Consider the following 13,516-nt stretch of genomic DNA (forward strand, 5'->3'; position numbering starts at 1 on the left):
CATGGCGAAATCCACCACTTAGGTTTCCTGGTCATTGGTCACTACCAGTAAGTGATTCTAGCAAAAATGGGGAACAACTCAGAGTCCTGCAGGTGTTCATGGAGGGATGTTGTCCAACCCAGCGGGAGGATGGTCCTTTGGGCTGGATAATCTGCCTGCTAGAGTTCAAGCAGAGGTTGAATAAGGTAGGACCTAAGATGCAGGCCGGTCTCCCTTTCAAATGGAGATTGTGTTAGGCAAGATGCCTTCAGGGTTGCATCCCACTGTGGGGTTGTTAAAGCCGTCGAATTAGGAACCGGGACTGCCTGCCCAAATTTGTGTTACTCAGCTTCTCTCAAAGAGTGGCTGTAAATATCAGGTTGAAGGTTGGTTTGGGAGAGGCTATGATGTATAGAGCGCAGGCCTATTTGACAGCTAACTTTTTCAGTAGGGTATTGTAGGAACAAGACCCGCTCCAAGCTGGAGCGACTGGGATGAAAACCTGGCTGTTTTTTTACCCAGAATTGATTCTGCTTGAGAGCAAAGCTGCAGTTTGCTCTTCAGGTGGCAGGCAAAAAGTTTGCTAACAACACTTAGCGAACGCCTTGGTCGATAGTTGAGCCTCCCCGTCTCTCTTTTTGACTAGATGCAATATAATGGCAGTGTGCAAATCCTGAGGAATGTGCCCATGTGATCTATAGAGGGAAAATGCCAAAGCTGTTGCCCAACAGTTGGCATTATCCTTCAGCAGCTCTGGTGGGATAGCATCAGCCCCTGAGGGGGTTGGGCTGCCCCGGTTTTAGGGACTCTACAATTTTTTATTGTGGTAACAGAAACTGGGAGCCGTTCAGGAAGGGTTCCTCATTAATTTCAGTCTTTAAATCACTAAGTTTCTGTTATAAGAGTTGTAGAAAGTAGGTTTCCCATGATTTCATGGGCACTTTGCTAATTACAGAGAGGACATCATTCCTCTGATGGTTTGCCATGGTTTGCCAAAAGGCCGTGGAGTTCTTGACTGCCGGAAGAATCAGACTATCCAATTTGAGGTCGTTTTGTAAGTGCTAAAAATTGTCCATCTTAATTAATCTGCAATGAAAGCCATTCCTCTTAGAGTTGTAATTGTAAATGTAAAGTTTGTTAATATCCTCTGTATGTTTGTTGACTTATAATGATAGAAGGACTTCTTCCGAGTTTAGGATTCATATATGCAACTCCAGCCTGCTTTACTTCCCAGATATTCACATGTTGTAGAGCCTGTCGGGATTAGAGGAGGCCAATTCTTAACATAATGAATATAATTGAAAAGGTTGAGGGTGCCTTGTGGATTAAGATTTAATGTTCCTTCAAATTCTGATGAGAAAGGAGCGCATCTGAAAGACAAGGTTTTGGGACTTCAAGATGAGTGATTATTAAAATCCTTCTGATCTGGTGTAGCAGATTTTCTGTGCTTCTTGTGGCCCAAGTAAATTTATAAATGTTTTAATACTTGCTTTAAACCATTAAAAAAACCTCTGCTGTTTACATAGGAAGGTGCGGTAAAATAGAGGAGGAAAAGATTGGGTGTACTGCTGATTATTCTGATATGGCTGGTGTTCATAAATTTGATAGCAGTTAGTAGTATGTGTCTTAGTAATCTGCATGGTGGAGAAAACAGTGACCTGAGATCTGGAAATAGGATGGTAAAATGCACAGACAGGTCTGGAGCCGGTAAGGAATTTTATACATACCAGTACAATTCTGCCAGTGTTTGCATAACACTATTTATGGTTCTGCAACTCTTTTTACTGCACTCTTACAGAATACAGATGGAAAGAAGAGATTTCCCATTGCAACAGAATAACAGAGTTGGAAGGGACCTTGAAGGTCTTCTAGTCCAACCCCCTGTCCAAGCAGCAAGCCCTGTACCATTCCAGACAAATCAATCTCTTCTTAAAAAGATCCAGTGATGGAGCCTCCACAATTTCTGGAGAAAAGCTGTTCCACCCCTTAATTGTTCTCACTGTCAGGAAATTTCTCCCTAATTCTAGGTTGCTTCTCCCCTTGATTCAGTTTCCATCCATTGCTGCTTCTCTTATTTTCAGGTGCTTTGAAGAATAATTTGACCCCCTCTTCTTTGTGGCAGCTCCTCAAATATTGGAAAACTGCTATCCTGTCACCACTAGTCCTTTTTTGCATTAAACTAGACATGTCCAATTCCAGCAACCGTTCGGTAGAGGCACTTTCTCAGCCAGAAAGATAAACTTGGCAGCTATTCCTGTTCATTTTTTCTGAAAAGGAAGATGGGGCAGAGAGAGGTTGGATCTCCTCCTGGTTTGGGGCTTTGTCCAGTTGGGCTCTCACAACATTTCCAGCCATTTTGCACCTAAATGTGCTGATTTCCTATATGAGGCAAGATCTCCTCCATTAAATGATGGGTGCAGAGTTAACTGTGGTCTCCTTAGAAAGCAGTTTAGCTAAATTGACTATAACAGATTGTAACAGTGGCAGTTGGTAGTAGCTACAGACCAGTGGTGGTGTTGTGTCTTGCCCGCTCTCACCGCAGCCGGGGTCTGCTTATCTGCTTCCGAACGCTGAAGAATGTCCTCCCGGCCCCAGCCCTGGCTCCATGCCCAGACAGGCTGAGGAGGGGGCATCTCCCGGCCCCAGCCCTGGCTCCATGCCCAAGCAGGCTGCAGAGGAGGGAGCATCCCCCGGCCCCAGCCCTGGCTCCATGCCCAGGCAAACGGAGCAGCTAGACCCCTCCCCCTCCTCCACAGCATGTGAGCCTGAGGAAAGTTTATTTCCAACAGCTGCTGATTGGAGTGACCCTCGCATCAGAAGACTGGATAGGCGGAGGCAACAGAAGGAAGGGAGGGGCAGGCCTTAATGAGTGCTGAGTCATGGAGCCACACCCCATGGCCTATATAAAGGATCTGCTTTCTGGCAGTCTCTGAGTCAGGCAGTCGAACTTATCTTGCTGAAGTCACTTTCTGGTCTCCTGCCTGCTCTGAGGACTTTGCTAGGACTTTGGGCAGAGCTGCAGAGGCAAGCCTGATTCGGATTTCCCTGACCCGGCCGTCAGCGGAGGAGTGGGACACGACAGGTGGGATTCAAGTAATTTAACAACCGGTTCTCTGCACTAATGATTTCTTCCAACAACCAGTTTGCCTAACTGCTCAGAAAGTTAACAACCGGTTCTCCCAAAGTGGTGCGAACTGGCTGAATCCCACCACTGCTACAGCCTGAGCAGAGTCAACTTTTCAGTCCCTGGCAAATACACTCAAAAGCTCTTGTTACAATCTGTAGGTTCATTATTTCAGAAGGAAAAAATGAAAAACATGCCAGAAAATAAGTTATGATTGTTCAGATGTCTGTATAATTAAGAATTTTGATGTGTTTTGATTGTTTTCCATCCTACATGCTCCTTCCCAGCTGGTGAAACACCACCTCATTCAAAACTAGTTCCGGTTCCTTGACCCTCAGCCAATCTTCTTAACTCAGGAGAAGATTGTCCTAGGGGTACATTGGAACATGGAAATCCCATCTATAATAATGTGGGGCTTCTCAGAAGTATCGGGGTGGGGGGGTTGGACTAGATCAGGGGTCCCCAACCTTGGGAACTTTAAGACTTGTGGACTTCAACTCCCAGAATTCCTCAGCCAGCCAGAATTCTGGGAGTTGAAGTCCACAAGTCTTAAAGTTGCCAAGGTTGGAGACCCCTGGACTAGATGACCTACAAGGTCCCTTCCAAATCTGTTAATCTGTAGCTTTTCTTGGGCCAGAATTCTAGAAGAGAATCACTGGCAAGCCTAGATTTTATATGTCCCCGAGTAAGAAAGGGAGAAATGCAAAACTCTTGAGGAAGGAGATTGCATAACTTCCTTTCACTTCCTGACTAAATATAAACTAATGATTTATTACTGAGCCACCATTAATTTTCTTCTGAGGTCCGTCATTCATCTCCCTTCCTGTAGAAGTGAAAAGCTTTGTTTCTCGCATGTTGCCTGGAACAACCGAACCAAATCCTGTCCCTGAGGAAAGAGGAAGGTGGTGCGTGGTTGGACAACGGCCCTCCCATCTTGCGTTGGCTTCCTCCATCTCCCGCCATTCTCCCCTTGCTGTTGTTGGCTGCCTCCTTCGTCCTAGAAGGGCACATCAGCACCGCCGTTGACTTTGAGCAGATTGACTGCTGGCAGTGCCAGCAACCGAGTTCATTTGCTCAAGAGCTGGAAATGGGCCTGGTCTGCCTGCTGGGATGATTGTTCAGCACTTGATTAGCAGAAGGCTTTAAGCCGATTGTGTCCTGCGGGTGCCAGCTGCACTCCAGCAACAAATGGCTCCTTTGTACAAAACGGTCGGCGGGGATGGGACTTGAACAGGTTCCTTGTTCTCGGGGCCAATCCAGGGAATCTCAGCTGCTGGGAGCAAACCCGTTCCCTTCCCTGGCTTTTCTTGAAGCTGGTGTGGCAAAAATGGGTGGCTTTCTGCTCTTTCAATTCGGATGGAGTTTTAGGACCTTTCAGATCTACCCTGTTTTATGGCGCATAAGTGCCACAGAGAGTAGGAGGGGAAAAAAGGGTCACATGTATCCAGAGGGAGATGCAAGAAGAGAGGTTGTGTTGAAGGTGAGCATTTGGCAGTTGGTCATTCAGATTTCTTCCCACGACAATGTAGAGCGTTTGGCTTTCTTGCAGAGATCACCTGGCCAAGGGCATGACTCCATTCTTTTTCCTTCCCAGATAGACATGATAGAGTTGCCCTCAACACGTGCAACCAGAGGGTCTGGACTATGAGCAGCTACAGGAAAGGTGGCATAAAAGCCCAGTAAGGCAAATGAATGTGTCCAGGTCCCTCTGTCCCTGAGTTTACAGGTGAATTTTCCTCAGCGGAGCTATTGGTGATCGTGAAGAACCCGAGTCTCTCCCCTGTCACATTTCAACTGGGTTTCTGGCGCACCTTAGACCCTTGCCAAAAATCACAATTGATGTGCCCACATAACACGGTATGCCCAAATAAATCATATTATAGATTCCTAGGGCTGGAAGACACCTTGGAGGTCTTCCAGTCCATTGCAGTTATTGCTTGGAATGAATACATGGTTCACATGGATGATGGATGGATGGATGGATGGATGGATGGATGGATGGATGGATGGATGGATATCTCTGGAGCATTTCATGGGCAGTAAACTATCCTTGGTAGATTGGCTTGTCGGGGACTGCTCTAGAGGTTTCTCCTCTTCTGGATGCTCCTTTTGAGTGAGAGGAGGGTCTGAGAAGGGGCAGGAGGAGAAGGATTTTCTTTATATAAGCCATATTCTGTTAGGGTCAGTCCGCATTCTTAGGGCTGAGCCCATGGCGGTTGTCTCTGGGAGGCCTTAATTCCTGTCTGAACTGTTCGCCTCACTATCGATAAGAGTTACTGGCGTGTGGTTCAGGATCCTATCAGGACAGCCATGGGTTCTTTACTAAGTTAGTAATTGACCTACTCATGGTACAGTGCACACAGAGGTGCTTAATGATTCTGGAACTGCCAGCCAGAAATGGTCTGCACTCCAGCAGTTTGAGTCCACCTCCGTGAGATGGGGGGAGCTCCTGCCATTCACTCCATGGCTCCTGCCCACCCAGCAGTTCAAAAGTATGCAATATTGCAAGGAAATACCAGGTTTAAACAGGGAGCTCTCACCCTTCGAGCTCCAGGAGTTATTCCTGGAGCTCTTGGGGAGCTCTACTCCCACCCGGCTGCTCACCTTTCCCTCTTCTCCCGAGGGAAAGGTTTTCAAGGCGCCAGACAGCTGATTTGCGCTGTCTGAGCGGCTTTAACAGAATCACGGGGGCAGCAGTCTGAAAGGACCGTCTCCAACGCGCTGGGAGACACTGGAAGTCCGGTGCGCCTCTGGTCCGCAGGTGTAAGCTAGTTTGCCCACTGTGTGCACCAAGGATAGGCATGCAATGCTGAACAGAATGAACTAGCAATTTTGGCTGTCAGGACTGCATTGTTAAGAGCAACGGTGGCGCAGTGGTTAGTAGTGCAGTACTGCAGGCTACTTCTGCTAACTGCCAGCTGCCAGCAGTTTGGCTCTTCGGGTCTCACCAGGCTCAAGGTTGACTCAGCCTTCCATCCTTCTGAGGTGGGTAAAATGAGGACCCAGATTCTTGGGGGCAAGAAAAGGCTGACTCTGTAAACTGTTTAGAGGGGGCTAAGTCTAAGTGCTATTGCTATTGTGTCTAGCGTGTGTCAATTTCCCTGCCATTGTATGCCATATGCTAAATAATAATCTGATAGTTCATTCTGAGCAAGGAAAAGATGTGGAGGAGGGTGGAGGGAGGGCGAGATATTCCCTCTTTATTGTGAACAAATCACTGTCTGGTTAGTTTTAAACTTTTGTTGACCTCTCAGTTCTGCAAGGATGTGGGCAGTTGATTCCAAGTGGATTCCTGAAGGGCCTCTGGGTTGTTGTTGTTGTTGTTTTTTTAGTGTAGTCAGCAGTAGGAGTATTTTCTGGAATAAAAATGACCTGGTTGATCAGCACAAGGGGCCTTAGGTGGCATGGAAGTCAAAGCTTTTATTTTGTTTCTGGAGAAATCCAGAGCAGTTAAAACTAGGCAGAAGATAAGAGTCTGCAATGAAATCACAATAATAAATTGAACAACCTTTTGTCCAGAATGGTATAAGGTCTCCTGCCTTGAGCAGAGGGTTGGACTAGAAGATCTCTGAGGTCTGAGGTCTGTCCCAGTCTTATGATTCTAGGTTCTAAATTACTTAGGGCTTAAACACTATAAACACAAAAATGAAAACAAAGCTCACTAATTAACAGGAAGAAATTTGAATGTAAACTTAACTCGTTGTTTTTTTAATTGAACTAATGCACAGTATGAAATTCAATTCTCCTTCAAATCCTGCACTTTGATTTTTAAAAAGCTGTTCCTCTCCATCATAAAAGAGCACAAAACCATATATCTGAAAATTATGTAGAAAGAGACATTATGCAGCTAGGCAGAATCCTTAGGAAACCTTGGCTATATGGGCACAATTGCAAAATAAGATGTATTTGGAGACATTTTATGGGAAAGTTTTCTTGAACTAACATGAATCCAAAGTCTACCATTTAACCCAGAATGCTAATCTGTATCCGGTGGACATTTTTCGGTTGTTCTGTGCGTGCCCAGAAAGTTCATTAAAGGGAATTATGCTTGTCCTTTTAATCTTTCTTCCTGTTGCGTTTTGAGCAGAAGTTTTTGCCGGCAAGTTCCTCTTGGCAGCACATGAAGGATGGGCAGAATTGCCAGGCCAAATGGGCACTGCGTCATTGCATCGTCTGGAGAACACCTACGTAGGGGTGGATTTTTTCCCCCTTTTGACTGGTCTTCCATGGCAACTGCTGTTTTCCTCTCAGGCTGAACTTCTGACTTACATTTCCATCTCCCCCATGTTTTGTGCTGCTGTAGAAATGTGTAGTTCTGAAAAACGGTGTGCGTGCATGTGGTGCGTGTGTGTAATTGGTGGGATTGCAAAGGAGCAAGGGAAGCCCTTGGTGGCTGCCAACAGCTGCAGCAGCATTATTTCCTGGAGAAGAACATCTGCTTCCAATGTATTTTTTCCAAGGAACAGGTTCTATATGATATTTTCTTTTTGGAAGTTAAGGAATGGCAGGGCAGGAGGAGAAAAAGAAACATTGTGATGCCTTCCACACTTCAGTGCAATTAGCTTGTATGTTAAAGCAGCATCTCAATGAATGAAAATGTTCCATGAGTACTAAAAAATATTCAGCCAACCAAATGAACTAAGCGACCGGCTCTGTCAGAGTCCCGCAACTGGCCTGCGTGTTTGGCCCTTGTGGACTGAAAGGGTGTGCCAGCCGTAGCCACCGTCCGACTTGGGATCATTCCCTGGTCTTTCGGCAAGCCTCTCTTGCTTGATTTTCTCTCGCAGTCCCCTGCCCTGCCCTTCCTCAATGAGGACTCCTGATGTTACAGATAAGACTCAACAACATGTTTCTCATGGATTCCACTCATAGTTTCCTCTTGTCTGTCCTGCTCGCCACATTTTGCAGATACCTCATTTCCACCGTTTCCTAGGTTCAGCTCCCTTCAGCTGCCTTCAGTGGGGGGTGGGGCCAAGGACCCTGGATTTTTCTGGCCTGAATGGGGCAAAATGAACCTAGGTGGACTTGCCACCCTTCCAGGTGGAAAGCCAGTTTGTTCCTTATCGGATCTGGGGATCGGCACATTTTCATGGATCCTTTTTCTTTTCCAGCTCAGGTTTTCTGGATTTGCTTTATCTAAATATGCTGGCCCCTAGATTGCAATGTACAGTTGGCCCCAAAGATATTGATATGTGACTACAATAATCCATCTAATTGGATAAATCTGCAAATGTAATTGAAATGGAAAATCATAGAATTCATAGCGGACGGCTGACTCAGTTTAGCATTCATTAGCTCATGTGAATTAATTTTTTAAAAAAGAACACTGAACTAATAAACTGGATGATGGAAAAGTTTCCAATAGATAAAAGAGACATTTTGCCCAGTAGTAATTCTAGTAAAAAAAAATCTGATTTGCCAAGGGACATTTGCTTTGCAAATTCAGGAGACGGACCCACCAGAATGCCAGGTGAAGCCGCAGCAAAATCTTGGACAACTGGAATGGAGTGAGTGATGTAGACGCATGCTTGGATTTTGTAGGTTCAGGTGGCTGCTATTTTGCACAGGGCAGAATTTTCCCCAAACATTCAGGCCTTCATTTTGAGTCATCTGGCAACTGAATACCAAGCTCTTCCTTTGCCAAGTGGGCATTAGACTTGGCATAGCAAGCAGAAGCAAAGAGTTAGAGAATTTCTGCTGGAATGTGCGCAGGTGGCAAGACAATGTCTACTTCATGTGCACTGGATAATGTGCTAGGCTGCACTAAACTGTATTGAGTGGGTTGTGGGAACCCAACTCTTCTCTAACCATCTTGTGTCTGGAAGTCTTGCATGTTTATTGTTTGGACAGAGCATGAAATTATGTGTTAAATGTATAGTCAAGAAATGGAGATGAGCATCACTCCCTAGAGTTGAACACAATTGCACAGGGAAACCTTTACCGTTTACCTTTAGTATACGTGGACTTTGGTGAAGCATTTGGCAAAGTAGACCACAGCCTTCTTGATAAGATAGAACCGTGATGGCGAACCTAATGGCACGTGGGCCACAGGTGGCATGCAGAGCCCTCTCTATGGGCATGCCAGCTGTCACCCCAGCCCAGCTTCACTGGGCATTCCCACTCACCTCCCGCTGGCCAGCTGGTCTTCAGGTCTCAGCCATGCATGTGCAGGGATGGGGCGCATATGCGGGGCGCTCACATTGCATTTTGGGGGTTCACACATGTGCCCCCCTGCACCACATTTTGGGTCTGGAAAGCCTCCTGCATCAATCTGAAAGCCAAAGTTCGCCGCAAACTTAAAACCTATTTATTCCGTATGGCTGGACTGGCTTGAGTTTAATTTTAAATTTTTAATTGAATTTTGATGGGTTTTAAATTTCTGTAATTTTATGGGGTGTAATGTTATTTTAAATTTTTTGGCAAATTTAATTAGTTTTTTAAGGGTTGTTTTAATTATTGTGTATGTTTTGTTTGTATTTTATTTGTCTGTTCACCGCCCTGAGTCCTTTGGGAGAAGGGCGGTATACAAATTAAAACATTATTATTATTATTATTATTATTATTATTATTATTATTATTATTATTATTATTATTATTATTATTATTATTATTATTATTATTAAAATGGGGCGCCGGGGGGGCAGGGCATATGCATGGGTGGGTGGGGCGCATGGGTGGGGGGCTGGGGCACATGCGCAGGGATGTGCTTGCATGTGTAGGGGGGGTGCTAACATTGCATTTTGGGGGGGTTGGGCACATGTGCGTGCTTTGGGCACTCGGCACCAAAAAGGTTAACCGTCACTGAGATAGAACAATGTAGGATAGACACCAGCAGCAGCACCAGATGGATTCGCAATTGGCTGACCAACCACATCCTCGAGGTTCTGCCTTGGGCTCAGCCCTATCAAATATCTTTATAAATGATTTAGATGAAAGAGTAGAAGGGCAACACATCAAATTTGTGGATGACACCACATTGAGAGGAATTGCCAACACCCCAGAAGACAAGCTCAAGAGACAGAAGGACTTTGAAAGACTTGGACACAAGGCCTTCTCTAACCAAATGCAATTCAGTTGTGGGAAAAGTAAGAGTTTACACTAAGATAAGAAAATAGGTGGCTCCTGGTTCAATAGTAGCAATTGTGAAAAGGATCTAGGTTTCCTAGTGGACCACCACTTAAGTATGAGCCAGCAGAAGGCTATAGCTGCCAAAAAAGCCAATGCAATCTTGGGCTGCATCAACAGAAAAACATCAAGATCATGTGAAGTGATAGTAACACTGCTCTGTACTGCACTGGTGAGACCACACTTGGAATACTGTGTCCAGTTGCCTTCTCACTGAGACAATAGAATAGAACAGAATTTTTTTATTGGTCAAGTATGATTGGACACACAAGGAATTTGTCTTGGTGCATACGCTCTTGGAGTACATAAAAGAAAAGATACCTTCATCAAGAATCATAAGGTACAATACTTAATGATAGTCATGGGGTACAAATAAGCAATTAGAAAACAATATCAATTGATTGTTTCAATTAATAACAAGCTTTGCTCCAGAAAACCGAAGGTCTTCCCAGGATCTTTGGGATTTTTCTTATATCTCAAAAATATCTGTTTCCTGATTGTACCCTCAAGTTGGAAGCTTCTTCCTCTCTGCTCCCCTGCAAGCTTTTACCTGGGGAAACCAACTTTTTTCAGCAATGCCTCAACTCAGCCTGGAGACCATTAGCTACAGCATGCTCAGGAATGCCACCTGGGCTCCTGCCTGGCTTCTTTTCTTGTTACAACTTTTCTTGTTCCACACTCATCTCACATTTGAGGACATATGCCAGGCGTGTCAAGCATCACAGGAATGCCCAGTTCAAGATATTTATTGACAGTTCCTGGTGTGTTCTTGGAGTGGAAGATGCCCTCCGCCCACTCGGCCTTCCATGACATTAAAACAGGAACTGGCAAAAAATAGTTGCTCTCCTGGACTTATCTTGGAACTGTTTTAAAGCATTTTTTAAAAAGCTGCTTATAAACAGGAAATAATTGCTAAAAATACCACATGCATGATTTTTAAAATCTTGGACACCATTTTGTTCAGATGGAAGGAGGGCCAGCTGATGGATTTAAAGTCAGAGGAGAAATCTATCCTTCCCAGGTCTCTTCTTTAAAGGCTCCAGCAGTTTCCTAAAAGGCAACAGCAAGGCAGCCAAAGAAAACTCAAAGAAAATTCCAGAACTGGAAAGAACCCTTCCCAGAAAGAGCCAGACTCCTCTCCGGAAAGTCCATCCTGGCTGATCCTGCAGGGACCCGGCCCTTCTCCTTCCTGCAGAGGAGACGGGGGGGGGGAGCAGGAGGGTATTGACCCTTTGCATGCTGCCGTGGGCTGGCTTGCTGAGAGCAGAGAGGCACATAGAAAGGTCAGATAAATAAGGAGATTGGCTCCTGTGCCACCTTCACCCGCTGAGTCCTTGGTATTATACAGGAGCAATCTGGAATGGGTGCAGTGGGTTCCTCCGCTGAGCTCCCGTCACCCTTCTCTTCTACAGCTCACGGTACATTTTGTGAGTCAGGGACAGATGGAGGCCCGTAAGTCCTGCTAGCCCGGATGCATAAGCTGCTTTCAGGATGTCACTCTGGCCATCTTGCATCCTGTTTGGCAAGACTCCTTGCATTCTTGCTAAAGCAATCTTGTCTTTTGACACCCCGTGTTATGTTTTAAAACCGAAAAAGCTTCACCCCGGAGGGGAGGAGGCTTCTAATTTTGGGGCCACGGAGGGAGTTCAAAGAGATGCCCTCCTCCAAGCCTTGCTCAGTTGCCACTTCTAGTCTGAAGGGGCCATCCTGGCAGAATAACTTCCTGGTTGAGAAAAAGAGACCAGCTCGTGGGCTCCATGTTTTGGCCAGGCAGGGCAGTTTGTCTTCCCGGTCTGTGGTCCCTGGGAAGAAGATCTCATTCTGAAGCGTGAAATCTGCCTGTGTGTTGACTCTCTAAAAACTGTTTACATCCATTCATTTGCAAACATAGATTTTATTACAAAGTTTGGAATCTAGTTCTGGAGACCTAGAAGAAAAACTGATGACAGAAATCACAGAATAGCATCCTAGGGCTGGAAGGAACTTTTCTGGGGCTGGAGGCCTTCTAGTCCAACCCTCTGCAGAAGGCAGGAGTCCTTCTACCATTCCGGACAATTGAATGTCCAATCTTTTCTTGAAAACCTCCAGTGATAGAGGCTCTTCCATGGATTAATTGTTCTCTCACTATCAGGAAATTCCTCCCTAGTTCTGGGCTGGATCTCTCTTTTACAAGTTTCTACCTGTTATTTTTTGTCCTGGTTTCTGGTGCTTCGGAGAATAAGTTGACCCCAGCCTTTCAAGTATGGGAAGATGTCTCTCGTATCTTCTCTCCATTCGTCTAGGTATACATGGTTCCCTTAAGTATTCATCGTATGGTTTAGCCTCCAGGCACTTTATCATCTTTGTTGCTCTTCTCTGTACTCTTTTTAGGGTCTCAACATCTTTTTTTTTCTTGTGGTGACCAAAACTGAACGTAGTATTCCATGTGTGGCCTCACTAGCGTGCTATAAAGCAGCATTATCTTTCTAGACTTGCTTAAAGATCCTCCTCTCAGGTCAAGCAGTAAAATTCATAATTCCATAATTCAAGAAGTCTCATTGATGCAGTCCCACTTCTCATTAAAAAAATAAAATCTGTGTCTAAAGAAAGGAAAAGTGCCTTCAGATGTATAAACCTGTCAAGACATTGGACTAGAACAGGGGTCTCCAACCTTGGCAACTTTAAGACTTGTGGACTTCAACTCCCAGAGTTCCTCAGCCAGCAAAGCTGGGAGGAATTCTGGGAGTTGGAGTCCACAAGCTTTGCTGGCTGAGGAACTCTGGGAGTTGAAGTCCACAAGTCTTAAAGTTGCCAAGGTTGGACCCCTGGACTAGAATACCTCCAAGGTCCTTTCCAACCCTATTACTCTAAGATGTTGTACTTGAGTTGGGTGAGGTCATCTTCAGGGCCCGTTTCTTCGATTTCCTCCTATGGTTGAGGATCTTGAAAGGGGCACTCGGTTGCCAGGCCAGGCGGTCTTGTTGCTGGAGGAGCTGATCCATGGCCAAGTATAGAATAGGGTGTGGGGCTATTCCAGCCAAGGGGCTGCATTGTGATTATGGGATGTCTTTTTGCCTTTTTTCATTTTCATTCCTACAAATCCTACCTTTTGTAGGATTTCAGTCACACCTGTCCCGAAGGAAAATGTACGTAAAATGCTGCTCATCATGAGCAAGTTGAATTTGAAAACAGATAAAATGCTTAGCTGCTTTATGTGTTTTGTGTTGCCAGCAGTTCAGAGACTGAGCTTCATTCTTCCAGGTTTGTCCCTGCCACATTCCTTCCGTGGAACCCATCCTTCCACGGAGA

General features: G+C 45.3%; 1 protein-coding gene across 6 annotated transcripts in view; it reads left to right on the top strand.

The window, feature by feature from the left end:
- The window catches only part of STARD8 (StAR related lipid transfer domain containing 8), an 83,681-nt gene that overhangs the window by 23,425 nt on the left and 46,740 nt on the right, over window positions 1–13,516 (top strand). For 2 of the 6 annotated variants that reach the window (XM_058196791.1, XM_058196795.1), the window contains exon 1: window positions 731–1,033. The exons of the other annotated variants lie outside the window; for them this stretch is intronic. The gene's annotated coding sequence lies outside the window, so the exon portion shown is untranslated. Of the gene's footprint in view, window positions 1–730; window positions 1,034–13,516 lie in introns of those variants that run through there. 6 annotated transcript variants of the gene reach the window in all.

The sequence above is a fragment of the Ahaetulla prasina genome, chromosome 11 (genome assembly GCF_028640845.1).
Source record: "Ahaetulla prasina isolate Xishuangbanna chromosome 11, ASM2864084v1, whole genome shotgun sequence".
NCBI lineage: Eukaryota > Metazoa > Chordata > Lepidosauria > Squamata > Colubridae > Ahaetulla > Ahaetulla prasina.